Here is an 18,678-nt window from a genome sequence, read left to right as displayed (position 1 = left end):
ACAATATCATGAAAAGTCTTTAATCTTTATAATTATAGAAAGAACAAACACATGTGCATAAAATAGGAAATGTAGAATAATGCAATACATACACTCGCCTATGTTACAATAAATAATTAATTATTAATTATTTATTCTATTACTTAAGCTTACTTAGGTTAATGCATTTAGTATTTAATAGTTGTAGTGGTTAGTTGTTGACAACACGGGAGTTTGTTCCCTTCTAGCAGGTGCCACCTTTTTGTGGAAGTGTGCTTAGTTGTCAACCTTATCTTCTACCACCTTCTAACTTGTTCTACAAGCTTCCTTGAGGCCTTTATAAGCGGTCTCTCTCTCATTGTAAATTCATCTACTGACATAGCAATTTCATTTTTCCTATTGTGAAATATTTTCTCTTGCTTTGTTTCCTTCAAGCTCCACCTCTTCCTTCTTGGTTTCCCTTCGACAAGTTATTTGCATGCAGGTGATCTTGGTGAGTTGTGGATTTGGATTTCATCAACTCCTACATGGTATCAGAGCCTCCCTGTTGCTTCTTGGTTGAAGGATTTTTGAAGCCGCGATTCGGAGACACAAACCCTAGTTTGTTTGTGATTTTTTCTTCAATCGAGAGGAAGATCATTTTTTCAGTATTTGGAGAAAAATGAGAAAGAGGGTTTGACATAACAGATCTATCATTTTTTAAGCTTTTTTCTTTATTTTTTGGAGGTGCAACGATGGCGATTCAGAAAAAATAACTACAGAGGTGATTTTCAAACAACGATATCTCCCTCATACAAACTTATTTTTTCGAGCAATTTCTTTTGTTTTGGGGTAGAATTTTGTGATCTACACATTGGTGCAGGTGGTTTGACATCTCTATTCCTAAATTTTTCTGCAACTCGCAAATTCTGATTTTTGCCACTTGAAATGCTTTGTACGGGCTCATCTGGACACATAATCAAGTTCCATTTTTTTTTAAAGTGCATTTTTTTTTATTTACTTTCTAGATCTGCAATTAGATTATAAGTTCTGTGGATAGAAATATTACTTTTAGAAATAGGCCCTAAATTGGCTATTGTAGTCGCACTAAGTATAGAGTGCCCAAATCATACATTGGAGGGGTTAATTGATCTCTTTTGCATTTTGGGGGAGCATTTTCTTTTCTGTAATTTGCTTCAGATAAGACCCTTCTACTTCAATCTTTTCTTTCTCTCAATGGCGGATCCATCTGTGACTCGTCTCACACCACACAACTACCACACCTGGAAGGCACAAATGACTAAGCTTCTCATGTCAAAAGGCTTATGGTCTTGTCTGGATGAGCACCAACCTACTCTTGCGCGCCTTTTTGAGGTTCTACAACACGGGAACAAAATGGATGAAGCCATGGGATTAATTGCACTCAACATTTCAGACAGTCTGCTATTTCACTTGGATGGTTTGACTACTCCATGGGCTTATTGGCTCAAATTTCAGACTTTGTTTGGCACAATGAATGAGTTCCGGGCACTTCAGCTTGATGCAGAGTTGACTTCTTTGACACCTGACAGCTTTCTCACCATTGAGGACTTCTTAATGAAGTTCAAATCTTTGCGTACACTTTTGCAGGGATGTGGGAAAACCAAGACAGATGATGAGTGTATCTTTTTGATACTCTCAATGTTGAGGGGACAATATCAGATCTTCTCTTCCACTTTCTACTCCACTATGGATGCCTTGGATGACAGACACAGGATGCCTTCATTTGAGATATTTTGTGATCGGTTAACTCGTGAATAGTCCAAAATCAATCAGATGGATTCACTTTCAGGTTCACAGTCGCAGGCATTGCTTGTCAAGGATACACAGGAGCAGAAGTCGAAGCAGTTATCAAATCCCTTTTCTATTGGTTCATCATCTTCTAAGAAGGAGAAAAAGAAGACTGAGACTCCTACTTGTTCCTATTGTCGAAAAGGATCTCATGATGAGGCACATTGTTTTCAGAAGAGATTTGATGGCTATGAGAAACAAATTGCAGATTTCCAAGCTCTTCTTCAGAAAACACTATTTCTTCTCCATCCTCTTCTACCTCATAGGGGTCTGCCTTTCAATCTTCTTCCACATCTTCACCATCTACATCAAATCTTGGAAAGGGTCATGCATTATAGGATTCCATTGCATCTCCTTCATAGCTTCCTTGGATACTGGATTCAGGTGCTTCTCACCATATGGCATCTTCTCAAGGAGTCTTCACTACTCTTGAGGATTCTCCTATTCTTCATATTCTCATGGGGAATAACATTGCCCTACCAATCTGCGGGAAAGGTTCAGTTCACATCCAAGATGGTATATTCAATGACGTATTGTATGTTCCATCTTTGTTTGCCAACCTTCTCTCGATTTCTCAAATTACATGCAGCGGATCAGGGAAGAAAGTTGAGTTCATTGCTGATTCAGTCCTCATTCGAGATCATGTCATAGGAAGTCTTATTGCTACAGGGACAGTTGATTCTTCCACCCGTCTCTACACCTTCTCGCACTTTTGCCCATCATCTCCATTTTTAGAGCATGGCTCTCCTCTTTCGCAAGAGCATCATGTGGTGCAGTCAAGATACTTGAACCTTTGTATTGTTCCTGAGATCCCTATTTTGACTGCCACACCACATCTAGTTGAGGGCTTTTCTCTTTTGCAGAATTCTGCTTCCACTCTGCCTGATCCTCCAGCTTCATTCATTAAGCCTCCAGATGAACTTGTTGCAGATACACCTTCCTTGGTGATTCCCTTTCCAGTTCCTCATACATTCTCCTCCAAGCATCAGCTAGGCTTTCCAGTTTCACCTCTCATTCAGGGACTCCCTTGTTATGTACCCTTGTTTCTTCCACATTGGAGTTGCATTGGTTCGATCCCTCCTTCAGGGGCTCCATCATTCTAGGGGGGCTTTGGTATCTATTCTCATGGGGGGGCTGGTGGTACTTATGGCTTTGAGTGGGTCTCTTGACTCTTTTCTGGCGGAAGTTGTCCTTGGGGGGATTGGTTGAGGCCTTCCTTCTTTCACTCCATGTTTTTTTCAGCATGTTTTTTACCTCTTTTTGGGGGAGGGTTTTTTCCCATGAGGTTTTCCCTCTTTCCCCATTTTCAAAGGTTGCATTTCTTTGCATTGTAAATAGGTACCTAACATGGCCTTGTTGCCGGGACCCATTCTGCATTTCATCTTAGTTTTAGTGAGCTTAAGGCATTCCCCTAAGTTGCACTTAAGGGGGGCTGTTAGAGTAAATAATTAATTATTAATTATTTATTCTATTACTTAAGCTTACTTAGGTTAATGCATTTAGTATTTAATAGTTGTAGTGGTTAGTTGTTGACAACATGGGAGTTTGTTGCCTTCTAGCATGTTCCACCTTTTTGTGGAAGTGTTCTTAGTTGTCAACCTTATCTTTTACCACCTTCCAACTTGTTCTACAAGCTTTCTTGAGGCCTTTATAAGCGGTCTCTCTCTCATTGTAAATTCATCCATTCACATAACAATTTCATTTTTCCTATTGTAAAATATTTTCTCTTGGTTTGTTTCCTTCAAGCTCCACCTCTTCCTTCTTGGTTTCCCTTCGACAAGTTATTTGCATGCAAGTGATCTTGGTGAGCTGTGGAGTTGGATTTCATCAACTCCTACAGCCTAGAGTTTCCATTTCTCATTCCTATGAAGTTACATGATACTCTTAAGCATAGGGTAAGCCCTTTCAAGAGAAAGGGCCCACACTCCAAAGCAGGTCAATGTATTATTCAGTATATCAAACAATTCAGAATACACATGTAGACTCACCAACATAGAAATATAGAGTAAATTTGGAAGGGTAATAATTCTTGTCAATCAACCATACAAACAACAACTCCAAGCAACAATAAATAGATGAATCTCTGGCACATTCCTTACACCTCTTGTTAAGAAATAAAGTGAACACACAACTGAGAGGAGGGAGCAAGGGGGGTGAATCGATTGTGACCAATTAAACTTAAACCCAAACTCATAAATTTGAACTCCAATAATTAAAACTTTGATGCAAAGCAATAGGAAATCATACACCATAGCACAATGATTTGTTGGCTAGGGAAACCCTTGATTAGGGTGAAAACCTCGATGGGGATGGTACCCACAAGATAGTGTACTAATATATAAGCTCCTTGTGAAAGGATGTGATCTTGTTAGGAGACAATTACAATGCATTCAATACAACAATCCTTGTTATAGGAAAAAAAACCCTATTAGGAGACCTTGAACCCTTGTTAACCCTGTTAAAGGTTGATAAAGAAACAAATAGACCCACTTCCCAACAAGAGTGAAGAACACATGTTCAAGATAACATATCCAGATCAATGAACTAATTCATCTGCAACTTACTTGCCAAAACAATTAATTTGAAGGCCACCACTAACAACCAACTTAATCACATCTCTTCTCTGATCATCTAGCACGAAAGATTGCATCCACAATATCCATGATGACCATTACAACTGATACTAAACCAAGGAAAAGAACTTTCCTTTACACCCTTACAAACAATTAATTAGGTCATCTTATTAAGGCTTCCCTAATATACAATTAATTACATAGGTCCATGTTAAGGCATGCATGCCTTCATAAGCATCATTACAAATATTACAATATAGTTCACACGTTACTATACAAATATTACATTTTACAATAATGATTTACACTCTTCCTAAACATTGTTGGTTGCCAGTGAAATATACTGCACATTACACAAAAATGACCTTTCCAAAACAATCCCAAAGCCTTACAGGAACAAGTCTTCTCACATGATCCAAGCTTGTTGAGATTTATTCCACCTCGCAAATAAGATACAACAGATATACGATCACCTATCTCTGGCATTAATTCCTTGCACATTGGTTTGCTACCAATCCTCACCAAACATATTGCAACTTATCCATAACTCAACATAAGATCCAACAAACATAAACATGATGTCTAAACTCACTCTTCTACATAAATCTTAACTCACATAGCTCAACTTGTCATGTGCCAACTTCATTGTGCTAACAAACATCTTGCAATATACATAATCTATGTTTGTCATGATCACATAAACATATGTTGTCATCAATGGCAAAACTTGTCATCAATACAACACATAAACGATACATCCAAGTGTCAACCAAACCTCTATTTCTAACACCTGTTACATCACCTTACTTTTCATATTCCCAAGCTTGGACACCCCAATTTGTCTTCATTCTAACATTCAAAGGTTTTCCATGACAAGTGTACCAGCCTATCATAAAAATTGTCAACATTTCAATATAATCTCCAAAGCCTTACAGGAACAAGTCTTCTCACATGATCCAAGCTTGTTGAGATTTATTCCACCTCGCAAATAAGATACAACAGATATACGACCACCTATCTCTGGCATTAATTCCTTGCACATTGGTTTGCTACCAATCCTCACCAAACATATTGCAACTTATCCATAACTCAACATAAGATCCAACAAACATAAACATGATGTCTAAACTCACTCTTCTACATAAATCTTAACTCACATAGCTCAACTTGTCATGTGCCAACTTCGTTGTGCTAACAAACATCTTGCAATACACATAATCTATGTTTGTCATGATCACATAAACATATGTTGTCATCAATGGCAAAACTTGTCATCAATACAACACATAAACGATACATCCAAGTGTCAACCAAACCTCTATTTCTAACACCTGTTACATCACCTTACTTTTCATGTTCCCAAGCTTGGACACCCCAATTTGTCTTCATTCTGACATTCAAAGGTTTTCCATGAAAAGTGTACCAGCCTATCATAAAAATTGTCAACATTTCAATATAATCTCCCTCTTAAGTGCTCCTGCATGTCATAGAGTCTGTCATACATAACTCGCTTATGATGACCTTACACTAAAAGACATTGACACAAGGCCAAACCATGCCACCTCAAAGTGGGACACCTGCTCCTCATGTGTGAAACAAAAACTCAAAAAAGGAGAAAGCTAGTCATTCTCCAAATGGTATACCAAATCTCCCACAAAAAGCCAAAATCACTATAAGTTGAACAATCTTTCTAAATGCAACTAAGCAAATTGCCGTGGATGCACAGACTTTTAGAGAAAAAATCAGGATTTAAGGATAATCACAATTGGATGGAGTTAGTTCGGAGCAACGTTGTAGGTCCATCAGTTTCTTCTCTAGCTGCAATTTCAATTTAAAGATAATTGTGATTTTGCATGGCCCAATGGTCCAAATTTTTTCAGAGATATCATACTATATGTGCGTCGTGAAGTCCCTTATTCAACCCAGGCTAAGGATTATTGAAATGGTTCCCCTTTGGATTTGTTTCTGTTGCTCTGAGTCTTAAAAAATCTCTCTTTGTCAAACTACTTTTCAAGAAGTATGGTGTTTGTGTAAAATTTGAGTATGAGGATAAAAGCTTCCAGAACAGTTTTGTGTGAGTTTTTATTATTTCAACTATTTCCACCAATGCAAGGATTGTAGGTTTAAAAAGTGAACTATGAAGCTTTGATCATTCAAATATTTCAGATGCAATAAGTCCGGTCACAGATGCTCTGATTGTAACTCTTCTCATTCAATGGGTTCCCATTTGCTTTAGCTCCAACATTGGGTCAAACAGGCAGGCACTCTAGATGGCGACTTCTTATGGAGGAATCATGGTTATTTATTCTGGCACATGATAAAAGTTTTAGCAGGAAGTCAAAAGATTCTGAAGGCTAGGAAGGTAGTTGAGATGGATTCACATTGTATGACTTTCTCATTAGTGATGACAGAGGTATGGATTCTAAATGTTCTAAGAAGGTTGAGGTAGATCTTTTTCTGCCCACAGAATTTCATACCAGTCTTCCCAGAAAACAAAGGCAAATTCTGGCCCCCAACAGCAATTGTGAGAAAAGTGTGGAAAGTTAAAACTACAAGAAGGACTTACATGATAATCAATCTTCTATTGGCAGGTATTTTACTCTTTAGGACTTTATTTTTTTGTTTGCAAATGGTAGTGTGGAGGCAGCTGTGGAGATAACTGAGAGGAATAAGAATTCTGAGGCTGAGAACCTTGAGATTCAAACTTTCTTGTGCTCAGGAGTTCAGTGATAGCTTGGGTTGTCTTTCTCTGTGAATTCAGGAGGTACTCAGCCCTTTCTCATAAGAAATGCACAGGTGGGCAATCAGAAGCAGAAACATTGTGATTAGAAGCTAGAGACGCAAGCACTGATGACTCTATGTTAACTATTGAGGCCCTTTTTTCCCATAAGGGGAGGAGGTTGACTTCAAAGCATGCTTATATTAGTATCCCCTTTCCTTTGGAGCTACACATTTTGTTAGTAATAGAGTAATTCTTGGTAGGAAGTTTGAAGTTGCCTCAAGTCCCTTGGCTCTTTTAAGTAGTTTAGTTATGCTGGTTTGATGCTCTGCATCTTTGTTGTTTTCATTGCATCCAAGAGTTATTTGTTCAGAGGGCCCTAATAGATTCCTTACTTAACTATAAAAGAACGAAGATTAGTCTGTTTTCATTTTTAGTTTCGTTAAGCATGTCTTCTATATTGAACATCAAAAAAAAAAGTATCATCCAATTTTTTTGGCACTACTTCTGGATCCATAATCATAGAAAATCTTGAAGTCATAATTTTCAAGGCATAAAACTAACACCCCCATAAATAAACATCTTAACAATGACAAGGAAAAGTAGGTTATAACTTGTTTAGGGGCAAGGGAAGTATCTAAAATAATAAGGAAAAGTAAAGGCACAAAAGTTTAATTATGACAAGTTTGATCTAAGTTAAGACTAAGTTTGGGATAAGTGGCTTCCAAGATTAACTAAGTTTCCAAAGATTATCCTGATTAAGATGTTTTGATCACTTCTCAAATACCTCTCATCAGATAAAAATATTGGCAATCTGGTTTGTGTTATATCATATGTGTGGTATATCATATTCCCAACTACCCATATCAATTTCCGATGTAGAAAATCTTATTCATTTTTTGGCCTTGTCAGAGGGTTTCTTAAGTTGCCAATCACAATAGCTATTTCGCTTGATGACTTTCATTTGTTATTTCTCTTTTACCTTGAGGTGAACAGGGTTAAAGATTCTATCTGCCTTAGTAGACAGAATATCATCGCTCTATTTGTGAGACAGATGGTGGTGAGAATCAGCTCTGACATATACAGCTGTCTTTTGTATTTCTATTAACTCTTTGAGAGAGGCATGCAAGTGATTAATGTCTGAAAATTGTAGAAACCGGTTTTCTTATACCTTCACAGTGAATCGAATATGCTCTGAGTATGATTTCAGGCATACCAAGAAATCATTGATCACCTTCACATTGGTGTTCTTAACATACTGAAACCACCACTTCGGTTTCACCAGGGATAAGTTAGTTCATTCTCCTCAAGTTTCTCCATGAATTTTTTTTGCCACGTTTGGACAGAGGAGATTTTACAAATCAATCAGCCCACTTCCTTGGATTTTATATGGTGGCCTCTTGTTAGTAAGAAAAGAAAAACCAATCTAAACGACTCTGGATATAACATTTTTATGCGATACCTGGAACCGTTCTCCACTCATGCTATGATAGGATACACTCGACTAAAGATTTGATAGATACTTCTAGTCCTCGGGCCAAAGCTGAATGTGTTGCCAAATTGATCAGCTGCCCTCCTGGACAACTGGATTCACATGGTCCTGACAAATGCCACTTAAGGGCGAAAATATTTGCGATAATATTTTAACACACTAATGTATGGTGAAAACAGAATGGCTTCAAATATATAATGGAAAAACAAGAGAGTCAAGTATACCATATAACCTAAATTTGATCCAATTGACAACTATTTCATTGTTTCTTCCCAACTGCCACCACTTTGCTAAGCTTTAAGGGAAGTACTGTTTTAGATGTTGTGACTAGCTAACGTGAGCTCCATGATCAAATAAAATAAGTCTCACAGATTTTCCCAATTCGCCCCCATTCAGACATGGGTGATGGAGGATCCAGTCCAATCGTCCTTTCCTTGTCATCCATTCTGTAAAATACTTTGCCGGAGCCTTCCCCGCTATCTCACCAAGAAAGCTGAAGATATTTTTTGATACATGGGAATAATGATCTCGGCAAGTAGATGCACTTTAATAGAGTCTATAGCCCAATATAATCTAAAACATTCAAGTTCTCTTTACCTCATCTAATGGATAAAGTCAAAACTTATACCAAAGTTTCAGGTCCTATTTCGCGTTATCATCGAATCTTTGGGTAAAACCATTTAAAATATTGCGTTATAAAGAAACTTGAAAACTTATTATTTATAATTTATAATATCTCCTCTAAAATGCATACATACACAAAACTACTGAACAGTAATCTAATATATTTTCCTCTTCGAGTTCTTGCATAGATTGCATTCAGATCTCGATTCTTAATCCTATGACAAACTGATAAATGCAAATGTCCAGCAACCACAGATTTTAGATTTGGGGATTTTCTAAAACAAGCTAAAGAAAATGATAAATTACAAAACAAGTAAAGAAGACGGAATTCTTAGTAGATTGGTGGTGGAGATTTTTACTCACCTTGCGATGAAGCCAATCTGGTTTCTCGCCTTCAAATTTTGAAAAAGCTGTTACCAAGATCAACGAAAACGCGGATGATGTGATTCATCAGCTTCAACCGGAGATATATATATTGTCACCCTTGACCGACCGCCTCCTTCTAATAATACATGTCAGACGCTGTTCAGACGCGTAAAAAGGAGTATATCGAAATTACAGCAAACCAGAAATTACTGATTATTGTTGATTATATTTGTCTGCTTTTTGCCACCTACTTGATGGCCCCCGGGGCCCCCTTGAGATTAGAAAAATGATAGCTCTAACAAAATTTATTGTACATCAGTCACTAGGATTATTTTTAGTGTATATTACTTTTCATAAATTATTTTTAATATACTAATTTCTAGAATTGTATGTATTTATATCTTTAATTTTATATATTATTAGTTTTTATTGATAAATTTATTGTCTTTTTAATTTTTATTAATTAATATATTATATTATATTTAATATTAGTTCTTTATCTTTGGAGGTTTCATTTTTCATAATACATTTATATATTTCTTTGCTTAAAGGGATTACACTTCCCACCAAATTAATAATTAATCAATTTTAAAATCTAAGACAACTAGAAATTCATTTATTTAGATCAATATACTATTTCTTAAAAGCAACAATATTAATTTTTATATTTCATAGTAGAGTTGAAAATTCAAAAATATATTTATTTTGGATGAGAAAAAAGTATGGTTTGTCTTCTTTCTTTTTAATTTAACATGTATTTTTAATTTTGATATTCAAGATGTTTGTTTTAGTATTTAATTCTTATGTTTTTTCATAAGTTGGTTGCAACCTTACATTTATTACTTATAATGATGCAATCTTACAATTTGACTATAATCTATCAACTTAGATGTCAATAGAAGTCCAATTGAGCACTTGTGGCATTGTATCTAAGGAGAAGACTTTGACACAAAGAATCTCAAACACATTGCTAGTTGGATCCATTATACTAGTATCAACATCAATATATAATGTAGGAACCTACTAGAACACACACATATATATTATTCATATTTGTCTTGCATGTCCTTGATCTTTACACATCGACGAAAGGGTTTGACATGGTTTCAAGGAAGTTGGATACTTCCCTCCACTTACAATATACACCTAAGGTGTGTACCAACACCTCAAAGGTCTCAAAAATATACAATTTGTAAGTCTATAGATGCATATAACACAATTTGCATGCAAGGACATGACCAAACCATTTGTATGAGATCATAGGAGTAGGCTTGACCTAGACATCTGTGTAAGTTTATATTTGCTACCTACAAATCTATAGGTGCATAACATAATCTGCATGCAAGGACATGGCCAAACCATTTGTATGAGATCATAGGAGCAAGCTTGACCTAGATATTTGTGTAAGTTTATATTTGCTACCTACAAATAATTATATATGATTTTATTTTATTAAACTTAATACATCATCTAATTTGAATGAAAAATCAAAGTGCATTGATAAAGCTAAGGTCTTCTTTATAATCTTGTTTCCATTTATCATATTGAATTATCTCAATTTTCAATTAATCAATGTATGATCTAATTAAATATACACATTTCTCTATCATTGAATAAATTATAGAGGGTGGATTTTATTCCTCTACATTTTGGTGAACTGCATTCCATTACACCACCGAAGGTTTCTCTCCATGCCATCATTTATCCTTATCCATATTCATTAATTATTGTTACTCTATGTATTATTGATTGAGTTGAAACCTTATCCTTATTCTCTAATCATATTTATACAAATAATTTAATGTGGTTTTGCTAATTGTTGCATTGGATCCATTAGTTTTTTATGTTGGAATAGTCTTGAGGATGAGCCTTTTAATAAAATCTAAAGGTTATGCATTCTTTATAAGTATTATTTTATATACAAATAAAGTGCAAGTTAATGCCAGTATCTTCAACTGACCCTAACTGTAACATCTGGATTTCTTATAACTACTTTTAATTTTTAACTAACTGAATTGTTTTCTTTTCATTCCTAATCAAATTTCATAATCAGCTGAAAATAAGTCTAGTCTAAATTGTTGAGATTAAATTTAAACTAAAAATTGAAATTATACTTAATCAATTTACTGATATTCAAACTTAATCTAATTACTGAAAATTGATCCTAATCTAAATGTTGAAATTTAATTCTAGGCTAAGCACTGGAATGAAAGGATGCATTTAACATGTTACAAAAAAGCTAACAACTATCTATTCCAAAGAAAAATCTTTCAGCTAAAAAAAATATGAACTTTTAAGATAAGATACATACTGATTTACTTGAGAGACTTTTTCCAATTAATTGTTCAAGCTTGACTTTGGTGAGCAGAGAAGCATTATCATGGGCTTAACCTCCCAACCACAGACCTTTTATCTATCCCCACATGTTCTAATTTAATAGAACGACCCTCCCTACCCTAAGGTCAAGCACGGGATGTTCATTGATCTAGCCATCAGAGTATTCAGGTGGGTTGAGGTCCCAACAGCTATTCGAATGAATAACTAAAGCATCAGGACAACAACGTGATCCATTTGTTGTGGCAAGTCTACCTATTATCGCCTTGGCCAAGGATTTTCAGAAGTGGGTTTAGAAACTCGATCTCCACCACTCAGCTTGACAACTAATTTTCAAAGTAAAAACCACATGAGCTAAATATATTTAATCTATTTATGTAATTTTTAAGTTACTAATTTCCTTCTTGTTTTTCAATTGATAATAGGTTGATTAACTCCTTATCACCATTTTTTGAGCCATCGGCCGATGACTCACTAGTACATGAACCTACATTTGATATTGTAGGAAATGCACCTACATCACCTTTTATGGCATTGGCCAAATGAGTTTCTTGGTGATCTTTTACAGTTATCTGTTATTGACTCTCTTTTTCACAGTTAAATGAGAGTTTAAAAGATGCTCTTTATTAGACTTTAATCACAAGGAATAGGCATACGTTTTAATTCATTCAAACAGTTGGATATTATTGACCTTTGACTTACACAGCAGAGAATTTAATCTTTATGCCACTTACATGGATAGATATCACAAGCCTTAAGAAGGACTAAGACTAATCAAGTAATTACAGAGAGGAATTCGACTTGCTATAATTGTAATAAGAAGACATGACAAAAGAGATATCAACTTTTGATGCTGACTTAGCTAGACGTGATAAAAGAAAAGAGATTTAAATAAATCACAACTATTCCTTACATGACATAGCTATGAAGATGGTTGCTCTTTCTGTAATCAAACTTCCTTTCCAGACTCCCACGGCTTCCAAGATGTAATGTTGCAATCACAAAGGATACATAGGTTCTGTCGTCTACTTAGAAACTCAAGAGGTAACATTGGGAATTTGTATGGAGTCGAGTTCAAATGATAAAAGGTTCTGAAACTAAACAGAGTGATAAATGTGAACAAGGCAATGAACGATAATTGCAAAATGGATGTGAGTCGACTATCCCAGGTTGCTCGATAGACGACAAGGCCAGTCTATTTATCTTTTTGAACCTGGCCTTACAGCTTCCTCCGTTACAAGATCATTTTCAACTTATGAAATTGAAAGGAAGAATAGGAAAAAGAAAATGAAAAGAGGAAGAAAGATGAAGGGTCAATTTTAATAATATTATTTTATGTTATTTTATTGTCTTTGTTAGGTTTATCAATATGTACGCATAAGGTGGCTATGTTTGATTAGAAAAATTTAATGTAAAGGTGCCATTTTATGTTTATATATTTATAATCTTAATTAAGAGAGTAAAATAATATCAAATGATATTATTATTTGATAAATTTATTGAAGGTAATAATTTTTTTGTTTATCTTTATTATTTAATTAATTTTTAGCTTTAGTTCTAACTCATGCGGATTCACCAAGAAAATTTGTTGTCAAGCCCAAATAAACTTGCCAAGGCGGTTTTAGGTCAAACCTGTCATTTCTAATGACTAAATCTTATGACCATCCCATTCTGATGACTTCATTTCGTAATGCTTCCCCTCTTTCTTCAATCTTCCTCCTGTAACCTTTAAGAACAACAATCTTGCCAAAACATCTTTTCATGTTTCATAATTTGTTATATAATATTGTTAGGAAGATTCATCATAAATACTAGTTGATTCATAAGAAAATAAACTATCTTCATTTTCATATACTTACAACAGCTAACTTTAACTTACTCAATTTCACATGATTGATGCAATGGCTAAAGATTGTTAGAGTAAATAATTAATAATTAATTATTTATTCTATTACTTAAGCTTACTTAGGTTAATGCATTTATTTAATATTTAGCATTCAATGCATGTAGTGCTTAGTTGTTGACAACTCGGGAGTTTGCTCCTTTTTTAGCATATTCCACTTTTTGTGGATATGTGCTGAGTTGTCATTTTTGTCCTCTACCTCCTTCCAGCTTGTTCTACAAGCTTCCATGAGGCCTTTTTAAATGGTCTCTCTCTCATTGCAAATCAATCCATTCACATAGCAATTTCATTTTCCTATTGTGAAATATTTTCTCTTGCATTGTTTGCTTCATGCTCTTGCTCTTTCGGTTTCTCTTCAGCAAGCTATTTGCATGTAGGTGATCTTGGCGACTGCAGAGTTGGATTTCATCAACTCCTACATGGTATCAGAGCCTCCCTGTTGCTTCTTGTTTGAAGGATTTTTGAAGCCGTGATTTGAAGTCACAAACCCTAGTTTGTCTGTGCAATTTTTTTTCAAATCAGGGGTAGAGAAAATTTTCAGAGCGCTTTCAGCCCAAATGGACATCACCATTGGATCCGGAAGGTCATTTACAATCAAAATTCATATAAAACTTGTCGAATTTGGAGACAGAGCTCCGGGAGGCAAAAATTTTTTACATCAGGAGCTGCCGTACGGACTGTACGGACGATTTGCGATTTTTTAAATAAAAAAAAAAACTTTTTTAGGGCGCTCCGCCAGGGCACGGTCGGCGGGCCAACCCGACACCGCCAGCGCTCCACCACCAGCGGAGCATCCGCTGTCATCCGCCCGCATCCGGCGTTCTTTCCACCGGCGCACTGCCCTCCGCCTGTTTTCGGCCGCCGCAGCTCCTCCCACCGCGGTGACACCCGATCTCCACTCGAGCGCCTCCGACAGGCCACTTCGCCAGCGGCTCCCGCCGCGGCGCCACCCTAAACACCTACCGCCCGGGCGCAACTGCCTCCGCCACCGCAGACAGCGGCGCCGCCGGGTTTTCCTCCCGGGCGCCATCGCCACCGGCGGTTTTCATCGCTCCGCCGCCCTGCGGCCTATCCAACCACATAGCGACACGTGGTGCTGTCTGCTTCCACTCATTGATCGCCACGTGGCTGCTGACAAAGATTTGCTGACGTCATATTTCGGTCGGCTGACGTCACTTTCCCGACGTCTGACATCACCTTGCTGTGATGGATTTTTTTTGTCGGCGACAGGTTTGTGATGGGCATACGGCCGTCAAATTTATGCCAGTGTCTGTAATTTTCCAGCAAGTGCTTTTTTGGAGCAGCAGTCGGTTTTTTGGCTATAACTTGAGCATACGGAGGTCTTTTTTCGATCCGAAAGAAGCGTCGGAAAGCTGACTCAGAGACAGACACATTGGTGCTAGTTTTTCATGATTTTGAGTTCTTTTGAGCTTCCATTTTTGGTGTCAAAGTAGAGGCTTTTGTTTCCTCTTATTCTGCATCAACAAATCCAGGTTCCTTTCCAGTTTTTTGCCTTCCTTAGTTGTTTTTTTTGTGGTATTTGGGAGATATTTTTGTACGATTGTGGGGGGGTGTCTTTCTTTTTTGTAATTTACTTCAGTTAAGACCCTTCTACCTCCGTCTTCTTCTTTCTCTCAATGGTGGATCCATCTATATCCCGTCTCACACCACACAACTACCACACGTGGAAGGCACAAATGACTAGACTTCTCATGTCAAGGGGTTTATGGTCATGTTTGGATGAGAATCAACCTGTTCTTACATGAGCTTTTGAAGTTCTTCAGCATAGGAACAAAATGGATGAGGCCATGGGGCTTATTGCACTCAACATTTCAGACAGCTTGTTGTTTCACCTGGATGGTTTGACTACTCCACGGGCTTATTGGCTGATATTTCAGACTTTGTTTGGACAAGTGAATTAGTTTTGGGCACTTCAACTAGATGCAGAATTGACTTCTTTGACACCTGATAACTTTCCCACCATTGAGGACTTCTTGATGAAGTTCAAATCTCTACGTACACTTTTGCAGGGATGTGGGAAGAACAAAATAGATGATGAGTGTATCTTTTTGATACTCTTAAAGTTAAAGGGACAGTATCAGATCTTCTCTTCCACTTTCTACTCCACTATGGATGCCTTGGGTGATAGACATAGGATGCCTTCATTTGAGATATTTTGTAATCGGTTAACCCGTGAACAGTAGAAGATTACTCAAATGGATTCACTTTCAAGTTCTCAGTCACAGGCATTGCTTTCCAAGGATACACAGGAACAGAAGTTGAAGCAGATATTAGATCCCTCTTCTACTAGTTCATCATCTTCTAACAAGAAGGAGAAAAAGAAGACCGCAACTCCTACCTGTTCCTATTGTGGGAAAGGATCTCATGATGAGGCACGTTGTTTTCAGAAGAGATGTGATGGTTATGAGAAACAGATTGTTGATTTGCACGCTCTCCTTCAGAAGAGCACTATTTCCTCTCCATTCTCTTCTACCTCACAAGGGTCTTCTTTTCAGGCTTCTTCCACCTCTTCAACATCTACATCAGATCTTGGAAAGGGTCATGCATTACAGGATTCCATTGCATCTTCTTCACAGGTTCCTTGGATACCGGATTCAGGTGCTTCTCACCATATGACATCTTCTCAAGGTGTCTTCTCCACTCTTGAGGCTTCTCCTATTCCTCACATTCTCATGGGGAATAACACTGCATTACCAGTCTATGGGAAAGGTTCAGTTCACATCCAAGATGGTATATTCAATGATGTATTGTATGTTCCATCTTTGTCTGCCAACCTTCTCTCAATTTCTCAGATTACACGCAGTCGATCAGGGAAGACAGTTGAGTTCACTATTGATTCAGTCTTCATTCGAGATTGTGCTACAGGAGATCTTATTGCTACAGGGGCAGTTGATCCTTCCACTCATCTCTATACCTTCTCACACTTTGGTCCACCATCTCCATTGTTGGAGCACACTACTTCTCTTTTGCAGGAGCATCATGTGGTGCAGTCAGGATACTTGAACCTTTGTATTGTTCCTGAGATCCCTATTTTGACTGCCACGCCACATCCAGTTGAGGGCTTTTCTTCTCTACAAAATTCTCCTTCCGCTCTACCTAATCTTCCAGCTTCATTTATTGAGACTCCAGGTACACTTGTTGCAGCTACTTCAGTGGACATTCATGACAATGTCATCACACCTGCCTTGGGGATTCCCGTTTCGGTTCCTCATACATTCTCTTCTGGACCTCAGCTAGGCTTTCCAATTGCTCCTCTCACGCAGGGATTTCCTTGTTACGTGCCTTTTTTCCTTTCGAATTGGAGTTTCATTGGTTCGATCACTTCTACAGGAGCTCCATCATTATGGGGGGGCCTTGGTGTCTATTCTCATGGGGGGGCTAGTTGTACTTATGGTTTGGAGAGAGTCTCTTGAAACATTTCTGGTGGAATTTGTCCTTGGGGGGATTGGTTGAGGCCTTCCTTCCTTCACTTCATGTTTTTTTTAGCCTATTGTTTTTACCTCTTTTTGGAGGAGGTTTTTTCCCATAGGGTTTTCCCTCTTTCTCCGTTTTACAGAGGTTGCATTGTACATGGGTACCTAACATGGCCTCATTGCCGGGACCCATTATGCATTTCATCTTAGTTTTAGGAGCTTAAGGCATTCCCCTAAGTTGCACTTAAGGGGGGGTGTTAGAGTAAATAATTAATAATTATTTATTTATTCTATTACTTAAGCTTACTTAGGTTAATGCATTTATTTAATATTTAGCATTCAATGCATGTAGTGGTTAGTTGTTGACAACTCAAGAGTTTGCTCCTTTTTTAGCATATTCCACTTTTTGTGGATATGTGCTGAGTTGTCATTTTTGTCCTCTACCTCCTTCCAGCTTGTTCTACAAGCTTCCATGAGGCCTTTTTAAACGGTCTCTCTCTCATTGTAAATCAATCCATTCACATAGCAATTTCATTTTCCTATTGTGAAATATTTTCTCTTGCATTGTTTGCTTCATGCTCTTGCTCTTTCGGTTTCTCTTCAGCAAGCTATTTGCATGTAGGTGATCTTGGCGACTGCGGAGTTGGATTTCATCAACTCCTACAAAGATAACTGCTTCAATTTCACATGAATAAGAATAAGTAAAACAACGGTTATAACTTTAACTGACTCAATTTCACATGATCGATGCAACAGCTAAAGATAATTGCTTCAATTTCACATGAACAAGAATAAGTAAAACAATGGCTATAACTTTAACTGACTGAATTTCACAACGGCTAAAGATAACTCCTTCAATTTCACATGAACAAGAATAAGTAAAACAACGGCTATAACTTCCTTGATAAATCAATGACTAATTTCAACTGAGCATGAGAAATTATTTTGGTTCAACGACTATATTAGCTTTAAAAAAAATTGAGGCAAAAATTGGGATGTAACACTAACACTAATTTACAACCACGTAAACTAAGATTGATGACTAGGCTAAAACTCATAAATTGTAAAAATTGGAAGCGTCCTTGAGAAAATCATATTTCGAAACTATCAATGAAATATGTAGCTAATTGGATCTAAAAAAATAAGGTTGAGAAATGCAAAAAGGCATACACTCACCAATATTTTTTTTTATTGAATAAAATAAAGAAAAAACATGAATAAATCATTCATTGCAAATCTAAGTTACTAAAGTCACACCCTAGGACTAATATATTTGGTGTTGAATTCTGACAACAATTTTTGGTGCAGAAGGCATTTTTGAGTGAAACTTGTTTTATTGTTATTTTTTTTGTTTGTGTTCATTAAAATTCTTATGCTAATGTGAAGTTCTAATTCCGATGAATGTGAGCGAGTAAAACTTTTTAACAAAATGCAATCGATAAGGC

The 18,678-nt window shown here is 36.8% G+C and overlaps 1 protein-coding gene across 1 annotated transcript in view; it reads right to left on the bottom strand.

Annotated features, from left to right (window-relative positions):
• Positions 1-9,640, bottom strand: part of LOC149553778 (uncharacterized) — a 31,850-nt gene extending 22,210 nt beyond the window's left edge. The window contains exon 1 of the mRNA XM_089789134.1: positions 9,560-9,640. The gene's annotated coding sequence lies outside the window, so the exon portion shown is untranslated. The remainder of the gene's footprint in view (positions 1-9,559) is intronic.
• Positions 9,641-18,678: the final 9,038 nt, after the last annotated feature.

Source organism: Cupressus sempervirens, chromosome 6, assembly GCF_028749045.1.
Source record: "Cupressus sempervirens isolate cs-2001-9-10 chromosome 6, ASM2874904v1, whole genome shotgun sequence".
NCBI classification, from domain to species: Eukaryota; Viridiplantae; Streptophyta; class Pinopsida; order Cupressales; family Cupressaceae; genus Cupressus; species Cupressus sempervirens.
The sequence above is the reverse complement of the archived record's forward strand: the minus strand, read 5'-3'. Positions and strand labels throughout refer to the sequence as shown.